Source organism: Pinus tabuliformis, chromosome 9 (genome assembly GCF_031772625.1).
Source record: "Pinus tabuliformis cultivar Carrire ecotype Pingquan chromosome 9, CPIR1, whole genome shotgun sequence".
Classification (NCBI taxonomy): Eukaryota; Viridiplantae; Streptophyta; class Pinopsida; order Pinales; family Pinaceae; genus Pinus; species Pinus tabuliformis.
The window spans coordinates 661,485,395-661,502,769 of NC_142307.1; the positions used below are offsets into that span (position 1 = coordinate 661,485,395).

At 43.8% G+C, this 17,375-nt stretch overlaps 1 protein-coding gene across 2 annotated transcripts in view; it reads left to right on the top strand.

Annotated features, from left to right (window-relative positions):
- Positions 1 to 17,375, top strand: part of LOC149150406 (uncharacterized) — a 247,810-nt gene that overhangs the window by 161,558 nt on the left and 68,877 nt on the right. The gene's annotated exons all lie outside the window — the stretch shown is intronic.

A 17,375-nucleotide genomic window follows, 5' to 3' on the forward strand; every position in this document is an offset into this window, starting at 1 on the left:
ATAGGGGCATGTTGATTTGGGGTAGCATTGGATGTGCTCTAGCCACGAAAATTGGTGGAGAGGCTAAAGCACATGAGATTTCCAATACCCAGAAATGGTTTGGATAGAATCTAACCAGTTTGGGAGATATTAAAATAATTAATATTTTTAATGCAGTCCCTAAGTCTAAACTTAGGGAAAATAAAATATTAATGTGAATTAATATAAAACTGAGTTAGAATGGTCCAAAAGTCATGGATCAAGCCAGATATAATCTTAGCCGTTGATTAGAGACTTAATCTCGTCTGTTGAATTGTCAACGAGAAAAGTATAAGAAGAGGCTTGAGGGTCACTTGAAGAACACACCAAGTTGATAAAGAATTTGATTTTCTGGGGCAGGGCTTGCTGAGAAAATCGAAGGAGTGATTAGAGTTGCAGCTGAGGGGCAGTGAATGCAGTAGCAGAGAGGCAAAGATAGTACTAGGAGCATCAGCGCAGAAGCTGGGAAAGGGTTGACGCAGAGCCAGCTAGAGGCCACGTAGAAGTAGCCAGGGCTGTGCAGAACCTGAGGAGGGCCAGCGTGAGAGACGCAGAGGCTCTAGAGGCTGACGCAGACCCTAGAGGTTGACGCTGGGAGATTTCGTGGGGCAGATTGGGGCTGATATCTGTCTCCGACTGAGAGGTACTACTGCCGTGGGCATTCTCTATTGGGTGAGCCATTTTTGACACCCAAAATGTATTCTGAAACTGCTTAATAATAAAACCCTCAGATAGCTGCACCAATTTTCCTGCATTGGGTTTTTTTCCGGGGACATTAGTCCAAAAATAACGGTGTCACTTGTGTGCTTGTTTTTCCTTCAGTTGATGATCTCTATGTGTTGAGACTGTACTTGTATTTATTTTCAGTATTTACATGGTAAATAACTGGTTAATTAACAGAACAAGTAGGAAGAAATAAATCGGAAAGTACAGGAAGGATTTCTAACAGTTAGACTTAGAAATTCCAACATGGTATCAGAGGGTGGTTGCAGATCATAGGATAATTGAGCGCAGCAACCGAGCAGAGCAGCAGCAACAAAAACAGCTGTCCCGAGTGACAGAAGTTGTTCCTAGTGGAAAAGCAGCAAGGGAGGGGTGACGCGGTGCCTGCGTCATCAGTTCGAGCTAGGAAGAGGATCAGCGCAATGGCAGAGAGGAGAAGACCTGATCTACACAGTGCCTGATCATCTTTCTCAGTCAGAAAGGATTGACGCCCGTGGCCAGGAGGTACAAATTTTGCTGGTGTCAGGATTGCGCAAAGCCTAGAGGCTCTAACCTTCAGTTTGCTGGGGCATAGGAGGCTGTGGGTAAATTGCAAAGTGAAGCTGGTGGGGTATTGTGGTCAGAACAGTGCCTAACAGGACAAGACCAAGGAGGAGGGAGTTGCTGCCGAGGATTTCTAGCCAAGAAATCAGGATAAGTGGTGCAACTGCACTAATGATCGGAGTGGGGGCATCTTGACATTGGCAGAGGGGTTTCCAGGAGGGAAATCAAGGCCCAGAGGGAGTCACACTGAGAACTTCCAAGAGGGAAGTAGAGAGACTCGGAAGAGTCGAAAGAGGAGTAGCGAAATGGCAAGTGAATGGGGTAAGAGATCAGGACAGACTGGTGTTGATTTGGGGTAGCATCGGATGTGCTCTAGCCACTAAAATTGGTGGAGAGGCTAAGGCACATGAGATCTCCAATACCCAGAAAGGGTTTGGGCAGATTCTAAACAATTTGGGAGATATTAAAATAATTAATATTTCTAATGGAGTCCCTAAGTCTAAACTTAGGGAATCAAATATTAATGTGTATTAATATAAAACTATGTTAGAATGGTCCAAAAGTCATGGATCAAGCCAGATCTAATCTTAGCCGTTGATTAGGGACTTAATCTCGACTGTTGATTTGTCAACGAGAAAAGTATAAGAGGAGGCTTGAGGGTCACTTGGAGAACACACTGAGGGAGACCAGTCAGTTCAATTTCTGAAGCGGGGTTCGTTGAAAAATTGAACTAGTGGTCTGGTGAGCAGTCAGGGGGCAGCAAGTACGGAGCAGAGGGGCGGGATCAGCCACTGGAGATCAGCGCTGAGGTAGGAGAGGCAGATGTAGGGCTTTTCAGGCAGACGCAGAGGCAGCCAAGACTACGCAGTCACTTGCTGGGCTTGTGTGAGTAACACAAAGAGGCCCAGGGTTGATGCAGAGGGTTTGAGAGCCACGCAGAGGTAAGCCGGGCTGACGCTGGGATTGGGAGAAGTGCTGGAGAATTATTTCTCTCTGTGGGTAAGCCAGTTTGGCACCCTATTGTATAGAAGAATTGCTGAATAATAAAATCCTCCCTTGCTACACCGGTTTTCCCACATTGGGTTTTTTCGGGGACTGTTGTCCAAAATATTTGTGTCAATGTGTTAATGCTTGTGCATATGTTTGTTTTTGTATTACGGTGTGATATCTGCAGCAATATTTATTTTAATGTTTATTGAAGTAATTTCATAAATAACTTATTGTGGAATAAGTAGGAAAAATAAATCAGTTGCTGCAGTGATAGAATTTTCATATGGTATCAGAGGAAGTAATCAGAGACAGAAAGGGAAAATCAGTTATGGGTCGAGACCATAATGCAGAGGCGTCCATGTCAGAGGACTCACACAGATTTTCAGAAGATTGCACAAGAGAAAGAGATTTCAATTTCTCTATGTTGGCTTCCAGGCTGGAAGAAGTGGCGTGTATGACTAGTGGTGCATCATCAGAAGTATGGTATATAGACAGTGGAGCTTCGTGAAATATGACAAGAATCAGGGAGTGTTTCTCAGAATATGGAGAAGAGAAGATGAACTTTCAGATCACCATGGGGAAGAAGGCAAAGTGCACTCTAGTAGGGAAGGTTACCATAGTTTTTCAAATAGAATCGGGAGAACGGTTCCATGCTATGCATGTACTGCATGTACCAGGATTGGGGATGAACTTACTTTCTGTGTCGCAACTACAAGGAAAGGGATATGATGTCTACTTCATCAAGGAGAAGGTATACGTCAAACACCCGAGCTCGAAAAAGAAAGTGCAGATCGGGATCAAAAGTAATCGGTTGTATAGATTGCAACTAGAATCACCAATGGCACTAATATGTAGTGATGGAGACAAGGACTTGAACGAACTATGGCACAGAAGAATGTGTCACATGCACCATGGAGCTCTGAGAATTCTCAGGAGCACTATAGCAGGAGTTCCGGATCTGAGTACGGAACGAGATGATGTATGCATGGGATGTGTTCTAGAAAAGTATGCTAAGGCAGCATTTCTTAGGAGCAAACACAGGGCCAAGAGTGTACTAGGATTGATACACTCTGATATCTGCGGACCTATGTCCATCAAAGCTCTTAGTGGTGCCGAGTATTTCCTTACCTTCATTGATGACCACTCAACGAAAACTTGGATTTATTTTCTGAAAACCAAGGATGAGGTTTTCTGTCGATTCAAAGAGTTCAAGGCTCTAGTGGAGAATCTGACTGGGAAGAAAATAAAAGGTTTACGCTCAGATAATGGTGGAGAATATGTCGATGAGGACTTCACTGATTTTTGCGCTAAGGAGGGCATCAGAGGAGAGTGGACAGCTCCATATAATCCGGAGCAGAATGGGGTAGCAAAAAGAAAGAACAGGACTATTGTAGAAGTAGCTAGGGCCATGATGTATGATCAGGATATGCCAAAATTTTTGTGGGCAGAAGCATGCAACACAGTAGTCTATGTTCAAAACAGGACTCCTCATTGGGCAGTGGGCAAAACTACTCCAGAGAAAGTCTTCACAGGGAAGACATCTGAAGTTAGTCATTTCAGGATATTTGGGAGTCTAGCATATTATCGCATACCCGAAGAAAAGAGGAAGAAGCTGGATCAGACTGCGGAAAAGGGATATCTAGTAGGATATAGCAAGAATGCTAAGACATACAGAATCTATCTTCCAGGGAGCAGGAAGGTAGTAGTACGATGAGATGTAAAGTTCATGGAGGACAGGGCTTTCAGAAGATCTCGCGAGATGCGTTTCGAGGAGCAGTCGAAAGAGGAACCATTGGTTAAACCTTTTCAACCAACAGAAGTAAAGAATTCTTCCTCAGAACAGGAAGATTCTTAGGATGAGGAGGAGAGGCGAACAGAAGCACCTGTTCGCAGAGGAAGAACTAGCAGGGAACTTCGTTAGATTCTGCGAGACGTAGGGGACTTCATCGTTGCGCCAAGAAACAATAAGAGGGAGCGAAAACAACCAGATAGATATCAGGCATTAGTAGCTCAAGATAGAGAGCCTGCCAGTTTCAAGGAAGCAACTCAACATCAGGTTTGGCTAGATGCGATGGTAGAGGAATACAACTCCATAATGGTAAATGATGTCTGGGAGGTGGTGCCAAGACCTCAAGACAGATCAGTGGTAGGTTCAAGATGGATCTACAAGATCAAATACGTTGCAGACGGTAGTGTTGAGAAATACAAGGCCAAGTTCGTGGCTAAGGGGTATGCTCAAAAGGAAGGGATTGACTATGAGGAGACCTTTGCCCTGGTAGCTAGGTATACATCTATTAGGACCGTGATATCTCTTACAGCCCAGATGGGATGGGAGATCCATCAGATGGATGTCAAAACGACATTTCTGAATGGGGTAATAGAAGAGGAGGTATACATTGAACAACCAGAGGGCTTTGAAACTCATGAGAAGAAGTCTCATGTATGCAGATTGAAGAAAGCCTTGTATGGGCTGAAACAGGCACCGAGAGCATGGTATGGTCGAATAGATGGCTACTTGTAGAAGATGGGGTTTGTCAAGAGTGACACAGATCTGAATCTCTACTATCGGGTTGTAGAGAATGAGCCGCTAATCTTAGTATTGTATGTGGATGATCTCTTTCTGACAGAATCATCCAGACTCATTAGGGACTGCATGAAGAATCTAGCCACAGAATTCGATATGAAGGATTTGAGACAAATGCACTACTTCCTAGGGTTGGAAGTTTGGCAGCAGAAGGGAGAAATATTTCTTGGGCAAGGGAGGTATGCTACAAAAATCCTGAAAAGATTCGGGATGGAAGACTGTAGACCTATGGCTACACCAATGATCACCAACTAGAAGAAGATTGATGCATCAAAAGACAAGAATGTCGATCCCACCCTATACAGGCAGCTCATAGGGTCCCTGATGTATTTGGTCAATACCAGGCCAGACATTTGCTACTCTGTCAACACCCTCAGTTAGTTCATGGTGGAACCGAAGAGGGCGCACTGGGTAACAACCAAACATGTTCTCAGGTATTTACAGGGAACAATCAATTATGGACTCTTGTACACCAGGAGTAAGGATATTAGATTGAGTGGATTTACTGATGCAAATTGGGCAGGAGGTTCAGTGGATCGGAAAAGTATATAAAACTGAGTTAGAATGGTCCAAAAGTCATGGATCAAGCCAAATCTAATCTTAGCCGTTGATTAGGGACTTAATCTTGTTCGTTGAATTGTCAACGAGAAAAGTATAAGAAGAGGCTTGAGGGTCACTTGGAGAACACACCGAGTTGATCAAGAATTCGATTTTCTGGGGCAGGGCTTGCTGAGGAAATCGAAGGAATGATTAGAGTTGCAGCTGAGGGGCAGTGAATGCAGTAGCAGAGAGGCAGAGATAGTACTGGGAGCATCAGTGCAGAAGCCGAGAGAGGGTTGACGCAGATCCAGCTAGAGGCCACACAGAAGCAGCGAGGAGCTACGCAGAACCTGAGGAGGGCTAGCGTGGGAGACGTGTTGTAATTTCTAAGTCTAACCCGTTAGAAACTCTTCATGTACTTTTCTGATTTATTTATGCTTACTTGTTCTGATTATTTAACAAGTTATTTACCATGTAAATACTGAAAATAAATACAAGTACATGCTCAACACATTACAGACCATCAACTGAAGGAAACAAAACAAGCACACAAGTGACACCATTGTTTTTGGACCAATGTCCCTGGAAAAACCCAATGCGGGAAAACTGGTGCAGCTATCTGAGGGTTTTATTACTATACAGTTTATGAATACAATCTGGGTGCCAAAACCGGCTCACCCAAAAGAGAATAATCTCGGCAGTAGTACCTCTCTACTCGAAAGCAGATATTCTGGCTGAAACCTCGGATAAACACTCCGACAGCTCCCAGCTCCAATCTGCCCCACGAAAACCCCAATGTCTGCCTCTAGGGACTGCGTCAGCCCTTCCTAGCCCAGCATCAGCGCAATAACCCCTGCATCAACCTCTGGAGGCACTCCACCAACCTCTAGAGCCTCTGCGTCACCCACGCAGGTTCTCTGAGGCACGGCGTAGCTCCTGGCTGCCTGTGTGTGGGCCTTAGCTAGCTCTGCATGGCCTCTGGCTTGCCCTGCATTCCTCTCTCCCAGCTTCTACGCTGATTCTCCTGGTACTCTCTTTGCCTCTCTGCTTCTGTATTCACTGCCCCTCAGCTGCAACTCTGATCACTCTTTCGACTTCTTCAACAAACCTTGCCCCAGAAAATCAAAATCTTGATCAACTTGGTGTGTTCTCCAAGTGACCCTCAAGCCTCCTCTTATGCTTTTCTCGTTAACAATTCAACGACCGAGATTAAGTCCCTAATCAACAACTAAGATTAGATCTGGCTTGATCGATGACTTTTGGACCACTCTAACTTAGTTTTATATTAATTCACATTAATATTTTATTTTCCCTAAGTTTAGACTTAGGGACTCCATTAAAAATATTAATTATTTTAATATCTCCCAAACTGGTTATATTCTGCCCAAACCATTTCTGGGTATTGGAGATCTCATGTGCTTTAGCCTCTCCACCAATTTTCGTGGCTAAAGCACATTCGATGCTACCCCAAATCAACACTCCCTCTTAGCGAGAATTGTGCTCTAGTAATACTCCTCATTGAGTATCACCCTGATCATCTGGCATTGGTCCCTGTGCTGATGCTAGGCCTGCTTCCCAACATCCTCTACATTGTTGCATCATGTACTGCTATCCATGGCCCTGCCAATGCCACTGCTGCATCTATACGGCAGCTCCCTTTGCATCCGTGCTGCTGCCCATGGCCCTGCCACTGCCACTGCTACATCTGCACTACAACCCCTCTCATCATGCTGCCCATAACACTGCCACTACTAACTGCTGCACTACAACTCAGTTACTGAGAAGTAAGTAATTGATTTCCCAACTCTGACATCTCCGTCAGGCTAGAAACACTCCCGATGCTGAAGCTCCCTCTGTCACTGACAAGTGCTTCCTCTCTGACCTCTGCGCTGCTGCCACAACTCTGTGCATCTCGCACTGTTTCCTCACGCTGTCTTGGGACTCCTGCACTGTAGCCCCCTCTCTTGCTTCATCCACATCTGTCTCTACCGACATCCGCCAGTCTTGCTACTCCTCTTCAGGTCTCTCGTAGCAAGGTATAATCCAAGAGGTTGGGTACCTCGAGGATCCTGCCCCTCATCGCTTGTAGTCCGTTTAACTACAACTCGATGTCTCCCCACTTCTGCTCAAGTGGCGTGTGAGCACTCATGGCACAGTCATCATTTGTCTCCAATTCGTTCTCCGCCCTTGCTGGCGCAGCCTTGGTCTTGGAAGCCTCTCCCTTGCTCTTCTTCCTCAGACACTGGCTTGCATAGTGACCCAGTTCCCCACAGTTGAAGCATTTGACCTTGGAGAGGTCCTTCTTCTTCCGTTTCTTCTGCTTTCCCTCAAATGCTAGGGTAGCATCCTCCTTTTCCTCCTTCTTGATTTTGATCCCTTGCCGCTGCTTCCCGCCTTACTTAGCCTTCTGATCTCTTCTTGGCGAAGAGCCGCCCACATTTCCTCCCAATCTGGAAGGGTTGCCTTGCCCAGTATGCTCTGGACAAACACCTCCTAGTCTTCTGAGACTGCGTTCAGGGTTGTTCTCACCATCAATTCTTGATCCGGCGTGGCCCCTATGGAAGTCAGCTGATCTCGGATCTCCTTCAATCGACCGAGGAAGATGTCGATCTGTTCTCCCTTTTGCATCTGGTATGACCGCAACCAATTTTCTAGTAGCATCTTTCTCTGCACGAAAGTATGCTAATACAACTTCTTTAGGGCTTCCCACATCTCATTTGCCGTATTCTTCTCGGTAATGTGTGGTACTACATGGTCCTTGACCCCGTCAAGGATGATGCTCTTGGCCCTCGCCATTGCATCCTCGTACTTATCGTTATCAGTTGGGTCAACTGGGACTACTATTGTCCTCAAGGCGAATTGCTTAAGACAGTTCCTGTCTAGAACGGATAAGATTTTGGCCTTACAGACTACGAAGTTTGAGGCTCCGTCCAGTCTGTCCTGGTCTCTTACTCTGTTCACTGCCATCTCGTTGCTCCTCTACTTCCCTTCTGGAAGTTCTCGGTGTAACTCCCTCTGAGCCTCGATTTCCCTCCTGGAAACCCCTCTTCCAATGTTGAGATGCCCCCACTCCGATCGTTAGTGCAGTTGCACCACTGATTCGGATTTCTTGGCTAGAAATCCTCGGTAGCAACTCCCTCCTCCTTGGTCTTGCCCTGTTATGTACTGTTCTGATTAAAGTACCCCACCAGCTTCACTCTGCAACTTACCCACAACCTCCTAAGCCCCAACAAACTGAAGGTTCGAGCTTCTAGGCTTTGCGCAATCCTGACACCAGCAAAATCCGCACCTCCTAGCCACGGGCGTCAATCCTTCCTGATTGAGAAAGATGATCGGGCATTGTGTAGGTCGAGTGTGCTCCCCTCTACCACTGCGTTGATCCTCTTCCCAGCTCAAACTTGATGACGCAGGCACTATGTCACCCCTTCCTTGCTGCTTCTCTGCTAGGAACATCTTTTGTCACTCGAGACAGTTGTTTTCTGCTGCTGCTGCTCTGCTCGGCTGATGTCGTTAGTTCTCCAGTGATCTGCAACCATGCTATGATACCATGTTGTAATTTCTAAGTCTAACCCTTTAGAAACCCTTCATGTACTTTTCTGATTTATTTCTGCCTACTTGTTCTGATTATTTAAAAAGTTATTTATCATGTAAATACTAAAAATAAATACAAGTACATGCTCAACACATTATAGATCATCAACTGAAGGAAACAAAACAAGCACACAAGTGACACCATTGTTTTTGGACCAATGCCCCCGGAAAAACCCAATGCGGGAAAATCGGTGCAGCGATCCGAAGGTTTTATTATTATGCAGTTTTTGAATACAATCTGGGTGCCAAAACTAGCTCACCCAACAGAGAATAATCTCGGCAGTAGTACCTCTCTACTCGGAAGCAGATATTCCAGCTGAAACCCCGGATAAACACTTCGACAGCTCCCAACTTCAATCTGCCCCACGAAAACCCCAGTGTCTGCCCTTCCGGGCCCAACGTCAACCCAATAACCCCTACGTCAACCTCTGGAGGCACTGCGTTAGCCTGTAGAGCCTCTAGGTCACCCACGCTGGCTCTCTGAGGCACTGCGCAGCTCCTGGCTGGCTCTGCGTGGGCCCTAGTTGGCTCTGTGTGGCCTCTGGCTGGCTCTGCGTCCCTCTCTCTCGGCGTCTATGCTGATTCTCTCGGTACTCTCTCTGCCTCTCTGGTTCTGTATTCACTGCCCCTCAGTTGCAACGCTGATCACTCTTTCGACTTCCTCAACAAACCCTGCCCTAGAAAATCAAAATCTTGATCAACTCGGTGTGTTCTCCAAGTGACCCTCAAGCCTCCTCTTATACTTTTCTCGTTGACAATTCAACGACCGAGATTAAGTCCTTAATCAATAGCTAAGATTAAATCTGGCTTGATCCATGACTTTTGTAGCACTCTAACTCAGTTTTATATTAATTCACATTAATATTTTATTTTCCCTAAGTTTAGACTTAGGGACTCCATTAAAAATATTAATTAATTTAATATCTTCCAAACTAGTTATATTCTACCCAAACCATTTCTGGGTATTGGAGATCTCATGTGATTTAGCCTCTCCACCAATTTTCGTGGCTAGAGCACATCCGATGCTACCCAAAATCAACAAGACGCAGAGGCTCCAGAGGTTGACGTAGAGCCCAGAGAGGCTGACACAGACCCTAGAGGTTGACGCTGGGAAATTTCGTGGGGTAGATTGGCGCTGATATCTGTCTCCGACTGAGAGGTACTACTGTCGAGGGCATTCTCTCTTGGGTGAGCCATTTCTGGCACCCAGAATGTATTCTGAAACTGCTTAATAATAAAACCTTCAGATAGCTGCACCGGTTTTCCCACATTGGGTTTTTTCCGGGGACATTAGTCCAAAAATAACGGTGTCACTTGTGTGCTTATTTTTCCTTCAGTTGATTATTCGTATGTGTTGAGACTATACTTGTATTTATTTTCAATATTTACATGGTAAATAACTTGTTAATTAACAGAACAAGTAGGAAGAAATAAATCTGAAAGTACAGGAAGGATTTCTAACAGTTAGATTTAGAAATTCCAACAAGGCAACGTAGTTGTAGTCGGGGACAGTTGATTCAGCGGTCGTGCAACCAAGATTTGTCGGGTAGAGTGAGGTAATCTCACAATTCTTTTCTGCCAGTTGTATTTCTTTGTAACTGGATTGTCGGGAGGGCATCCAGAGTTGTATTCAGAAACTACTGCTTAATATATAAAACCCTTAGAGCTATTGTATTGGTTTTCCCGCATTGGTTTTTTCCGGGGACATTTGTCCAAAAATAACGGTGTCAATTGTGTTGTATTTTCTTTTTGGCACAGTCTCTTGTTTCCGCATATAATGTTAATTAAGTGAAGGTTGCAGTAGTATTTACTTCGATGTTTGTCGTAGCACATAGTAAATAACTTGTATGGATCAACAAGTAGGAGAAGTAACATCAGTTTGCTGCAGTAGGAATTCTGGTTTAGGAATTTTCACAATGAGTTTTGATGGTGCCTTTTCAAAACTAGGTAAAGGGGTCGGAATTGTTTTAGCTTCACCTCAAGGGCATGTGTTCAAATTTTCTTTCTTCTTAGAGTTCAAAGCTACTAACAATGTAGTTGAGTATGAAGCTTTGTTGCTAGGCTTGGAAATAACCAGGGATCTTGGAATAAAATCACTAATTGTGAAAGGTGACTCAGATCTTGTCATCAAGCAAGTCAAGGGTATATTCTCATGCAAAAGTGATAGACTCAAGAATTATAGAAATGTTGTATAGGATACCATAGATTTATTCAATGCATTTGGCCTGCACATTATTCCTAGAGAGGAAAATGGTCAAGCCGATGAGCTTGATGTAGCCGCTTCCACTTTCCAAAAATATGACAATTTAATACAGGATAAAGCCAAAATGGAAGTCTTCCTTAGGCCATCAGTTCCGGATAATGTGGAGCATTGGCAAGTATTTGATGATGAAAAGTCGATTGTCCGTTTCCTTAATCATTTAGATGAATTTGAAAATGTCCAATCTTGTCCTAAGGAGGAAGGGTCTAAACTTAGAAGAAAAGATGTGGTAATGTTGTTTTTTTCTTGCATCGGATGTGCTCTAGCCTTGAAACTTTGCAGAGAGGCTAAAACACATGCATTCTCCAATACCCAAAAATCCTTTGGGAAAATTCCACCTAGAGATGATTTAATTAAAATAATTAACTTTTTTAAACGATTTCCTAGGTCTAAACTTAGAAAATATGGTTAATTAAAGGGTATTAATTAAATTAGGTGTGAATCTTCTAGAAGAATACGAGGATCAACTCCAAGGTAATCTTAGCCATTGACTATGTTTTAATTCTTCCCGTTGGAGCTCCAACGAGAGATTATAAGAAGAAGTTCGAAGTGGTTGGAGAAATACACTTGAGCAGTTCGATTTTGCTAGAGAATCGATTCCCTGAGTAGCAGCTGTGAGTTGTTGGAAGTGATTTGATAAAGTCGAAGCAGTGAGAGAGGGGCAGGGATAGTAGACTGGAGGAAGTTTTCCAGATTTGGGGAGTACAAGGCAGAGAAGGCAAAGAGCAGTTCAGTGAAGCAGCACAGTGCCACGCAGAGGCAGCACAAAGCTTCAAAGGGAGTTTGAATTCCAGCCGGGAGAGACGAGATTCAGTGCCAAAAGCTGGGTGTGAAACCGAAGGGCGAGGAGATCGAATTTCCAAACATCAAGAGGTTAGCAGAGGGATTGATGCAAAGCCCAGCCAATGTGACACAGAAGCTGTGCAAAGGCAGTGTGGGGCCAGTCAGCAAGCCCCTAATTAGAGTTGGATCTCTCGGATCAGTGTGAGATTCTTCTCACTAACTTTTTGCCAGTATTTCTCTGTATCAGATAACCAGTTTGGGCATCCAATGATTTGTACTCAAATTTACTACTGCATAATAATTAAAACCCTCAACTGCTACACTAGTTTTCCCAAGTTGGGTTTTTCTGGGGACATTGTCCAAAAACAACTGTGTTGATGTGTGTGTTTATTTCTCTCCAATGCAGTATTTAGTTTCCACAGTATTTTATTTTGTGTAGGCTGCAGTGTATGTATTTCAGTATTTGCCATAGAAAACTGCAAGTAACTTGTTCAAGTAATTTAACAAGTAGGTGAAATATTATCAGTTTGTTGTAGTAGGAATCAGGTAACCGATTCTTCACATGGTATCAGAGGATAGATCGTGAGCAGGAGAGCTCAGAGCGGAAAGGAAGAGGGAGTTCGAAATTCCTGCAAAGGCAACAATTCGAAACCCCAAAAGGCAGAGCAGTCCTTGGGCTAAAGAAGTTGAAGTTTTGAGTGATATCGAATTCTCTAAGTGAGTCAACAGAGAAATTCGATTCTCCAGATCAAAGCTTTCCAGAGGCAGAAGGGAGAAACATTGTTTCCTTGCAAAGTAGATCTTCAACTGGGACGCATATATTTTGCAATAGTTGTTGGCAGAATAGTGTGAGAGGGAGAGAATAGAGCATACTGAGGGAATTTCTTCCTCAGAGGACTTCCAGCCAAGAAGTCTGAATTTTTCTAGCAGAGCAATAGTAGTTGTGTGCGAGATTTCTCACTCCAGAAGGGAGTGCGAATAGCTGGGCAGAAGTTGCGTAGAGAAGAAGCGAGAGAAGTTCGACCTTTTTTTCAAGAGAGATGGCATCAACAGGGTTGAGAGATCAAGATCAGTTGTACTCTCCAACTATGTGATTTGGAAGGCCAAGATTTCCTGCCTTCTAGATGAGCATGATCTCAAAGCCTATGTCAATAGTGTGGCAGTTGTGCCCGCTGATGCAGATCTGCTCAAGAAGTACAAGGCTGAGATGGACAAGACTAAGAGGATCATTCTCGACAGGGTTCGAGATCATGTAGTATCCCATATAGCCGGCAAGGATACTGCCCAACAAATGTGGGAAGCCTTAACTACGCTATATGAAGGATCTTCTGAGCAATGAAAGATGTACTTAGAAGAGAAGTTCAGATGCACGATGATGCAAAAAGAGGAACGAATAGACCCCTTCCTTAAGAGGCTTCAGGAAGTTCGGGATCAACTGGCTTTAGTAGGGTCAGGGCCCCAACCTATAGAGTTTGTTCGATTAGCGCTGAATAGCGTTTCTGAAGATTGGCAAGTGTTCCTTGAGAGCATCCTGGGCAGAGAACACCTGCCAAATTGGGAACATGTATGGGCTTATCTGCAGCAGGAGGAGATGAGGCGTGATTTAGTGAAGGCCACCATTAGTGGCAGTAGCAGCAGTGGGATGAAGGTCGTGAAGGAAGAGGAGGATGTGGCCCTTGCATCAAAGGGGCAGCAGGAGCAGCGCAAGAGGAAGAAGGACGTTTCAAAGATCAAGTGTTTTAGGTGTGGTGAGATGGGCCACTACAACACTCAATGTCCTCTCAGAAAGAGGGACAAGGAGGAGAAGTAGGATCAGCAAGCTGCATCCGCTGATATTGACAGGCTTTCCTCTAGGCTGGAGGAAGAGTTTGCCATGATTGTCGAGATGCCTCTAGGGGTGAGGTGGGGTGATCTAGAGTTGTAGCCTCAGAGAGCTACAAGATGGGTAGGATCCTTGAGGAGTCCACCACTTAGATAAATACCTTTCTACTAGAGACCATAGTCAAGAGTAGCAGGATGGACCAGTGTCAGGTGGTGCAGTCAGGTGCCAAAGTGATAGATGCAGTAGCTAGTAGCGGTCAGATACTAAGTAGTGCAGAGCAGAGTTGGCAGTAGTGCAGTTGGCACAGAGCAGAGTCAGCAACAGTCAGAACTCGGACGAAAGGTTCATCACACTGAACATAGTTAGTTCAGTATTTTGGATGTTTTTCCGTTGCAGATGTTGCAGTTGCAGCAACAATAGATGGAGAGAGGGTTGTAGTGCAGATACAATCTTGGCAACAGTTCAGCAGGGCCAGCAGCATCACAAATGCAGCTCATATTAGAGTTGCGCAGTAGTTGGTGGGAAGTAGCAGCCAGACATCAACAACGCAGAAGGAGGTGTTGCAGAGTCAAAGTGATGCTTCAATGGGTTGCAGCACTAGAGCACATTCCTCACTAAGAGGGAGTGTTGATTTTTTGTAGCATCGGATGTGCACTAGCCACAAAGCTTTGCGGAGAAGCTAAGACACATGCATTCTCCAATACCCAAAAATCGTTTGGAAAAATTCCACCTAGAGATGATTTAATTAAAATAATTAACTTTTTAAAATGGTTCCCTAAGTCTAAACTTAAGAAATCTGGTTAATTAAAGGGTATTAATTAAATCAGGTGTGAATCTTCTAGAAGAAGACGAGGATCAAATGCAAGTTAATCTTAGCCATTGATTATGTTTTAATCCTGGAGGTTGGAGCTCCAACAAGAGACTATAAGAAGAAGTTCGATGTGGTTGGAGAAATACACTTTAGCAGTTCGATTTTGCTAGAGAATCGATTTCCTGGGTAGCAGTTGTGAGTTGTCGGAAGTGATTCAGTAAAGTCGAAGCAGTGAGAGAGGGGCATGGATAGTAGACTGGAGGAAGTTTCTAGATACGGGGAGTGCAAGGCAGAGAGCAGTTCAGTGAGGCATCGCAGAGCTTCAGAGGGAGTTCGAATTCCAGTTGGGAGAGACGAGATTCAGTGCCAAAAGCCTGGGTGCGAGACTGGAGGGCCAGGAGATTGAATTTCCAGACAACAAGAGGTCAACAGAGGGATTGACGCAAATCTTAGCCAGTGTGACGTAGATTTGTGTAGGGTTGATGCAAAAGTTGCGCAAAGGCAGCATGGGGCCAGTCAGCAAGCCCCTGATCAGAGTCGGATCTCCCAGATCAGTGTGAGATTCTTCTCACTAACTTTTTGCCTGTATCTCTCTGTATTGTTTAGCTAGTTTGGGCATCCAATGATTTATACTCAGATTTACTACTACATAATAATTAAAGCCCTCAGTTGTTGCACCGGTTTTCCCAAGTTGGGGTTTTTCGGGGACATTGTCCAAAAACAACTGTGTTGATGTGTGTGTTTATTTCTCTCCAGTGCAATATTTAGTTTCCGCAACATTTTATTTTGTGTAGGTTGCAATGTATGTATTTCAGTATTTGCCATAGAAAACTGCAAGTAACTTGTTCAAGTAATTTAACAAGTAGGTGAAATATTATCAGTTTGCTGCAGTAGGAATCAGGTAACCAATTCTTCATAGTAAATCCCACCTTTGGGAACATGGTAGCCATGGAATAGATCTTTGATAGAAATGATGCCACCAAAAATACAAATGAAAAGAAGATGGATCTTGGGAAATTCATTGAGGTAAATATCAGTTTTCCCAAAAATCAAAAAATGGTCAAAATTGGCAAAGGAACTTCTGAAGAAGAAAGGAAGATTTAATTGACCTGCTCATTGAATATCGGGATTTCCTGGCCTTTTTCTATGACAAGCTTAAGGGTTACAGAAACGATGTTATTCAACATAAAATTTCGTTAAAGGATGAAGAGGCCAAACCTTTTAAGCAGAAGCTTAGGCAAATCAATCCTAAGTTGGCCCCTCTCGTTCAGAAAGAGTTGCAGAAAAGGAGCTGCACAGAGCCAGAGAGGGCCAGCGTGTGAGACGCAGAGGCTCCAAAGGCTGACGCAAAGCCCAGAGAGGCTGACGTTGGGCCAAAGAGACTAACGTTGGGCCAGAGAAGCTGACGCAAGGCCTAGAGGCAACGCTGGGAGATTGTTTGTGGGACAGACTGGAGCTAGAGAGTTGGATAGGGTGACGCAGAGCAGTAGAAGCTGCATTGCTGCTATGGGATCATTCATCTGGTGATTCAGCCGGAATCTCTGTCTCCAACTGAGAGGTACTACTGTCGAGGGCATTCTCTGTTGGGTGAGCCATTTCTAGCACCCAGGTTGTATTCTGAAACTGCATAATAATAAAACCCTCTGAATAGCTGCACTAGTTTTCCCGCATTGGGTTTTTCCGAGGACATTAGTCAAAAAGCAACGGTGTCACTTGTGTGCTTGTTTACTTTCAATTGATGATCTATATGTGTTGATATTGTACTTGTATTTATTTTCAGTATTTACATGGTAAATAACTTGTTAAGCAATTGAACAAGTAGGAGGAAATAAATCAGATAGTACAGGAAGAATTTCTAATGGGTTAAACTTAGAAATTCCAACAGGAAACCCTCGGGTGATGCAGTGAGATTGAGCGAATAGCCATCTTCCCTTCGCGAATTCACAGGAGAGCTGAGCAGTGACATTTTAGTTCAGTTTTGGAGGGTCAGCACAACATTGGAGCAGATTCTTGAGGCCAGTTTTTCATCTCAACTATTTTATTGTATCAACATGTAAAGCCCAATTCTATTATAATAAAAGCTGAGATTATTTCTTCTTATCGTGTTAATGAATTGCATGCACTCTATTTGTTCTATTTTACATGGCAATCTTCTGTTAATTGAATGGCTATTTTATGGAGAAATTTTGGTTGAGCTAGATTTTTGCAAAATTAGCAAAATATCCTGCTCGGGATATTATAGGAAGTTCTTTTGAATTTGAAGGAAAAGCTCATTAAGAAGGAAGGTTGACTTGGTCTTGGAGGGGTCTCAATCTTGGGTCTAAAGGTCTTGGAATTCGTCATTTGAAGATTTTGTAAGAAGAGAAGAATTCTTGTGGGTTTTCCTCTCTAGGATAGGTTTTGGCCCTGGCTAGCAGCCTATATTTTGTGTCTATTTGTTCCATTGATCTTCATGTTTTGGTAGTTGTTTGATGATAAGAACACTATAATAATTAAGAGAAGAAGAAGTTAATTATAAATTCTACAAGTTGAAGTTAAAGAACATCACAAGCAGTTATCAAGTTAAGAGAAATCTCCCTAATCTAGCTGCCCTAGATTTCTCAACAGATCAACAGCATTAATGACAAACCATTAGTGCCCGACATTGATGACACTAATGTTGTGTTAGTCAAGATTACATTAGCTGCAGTGGAACATTAATTACACCATC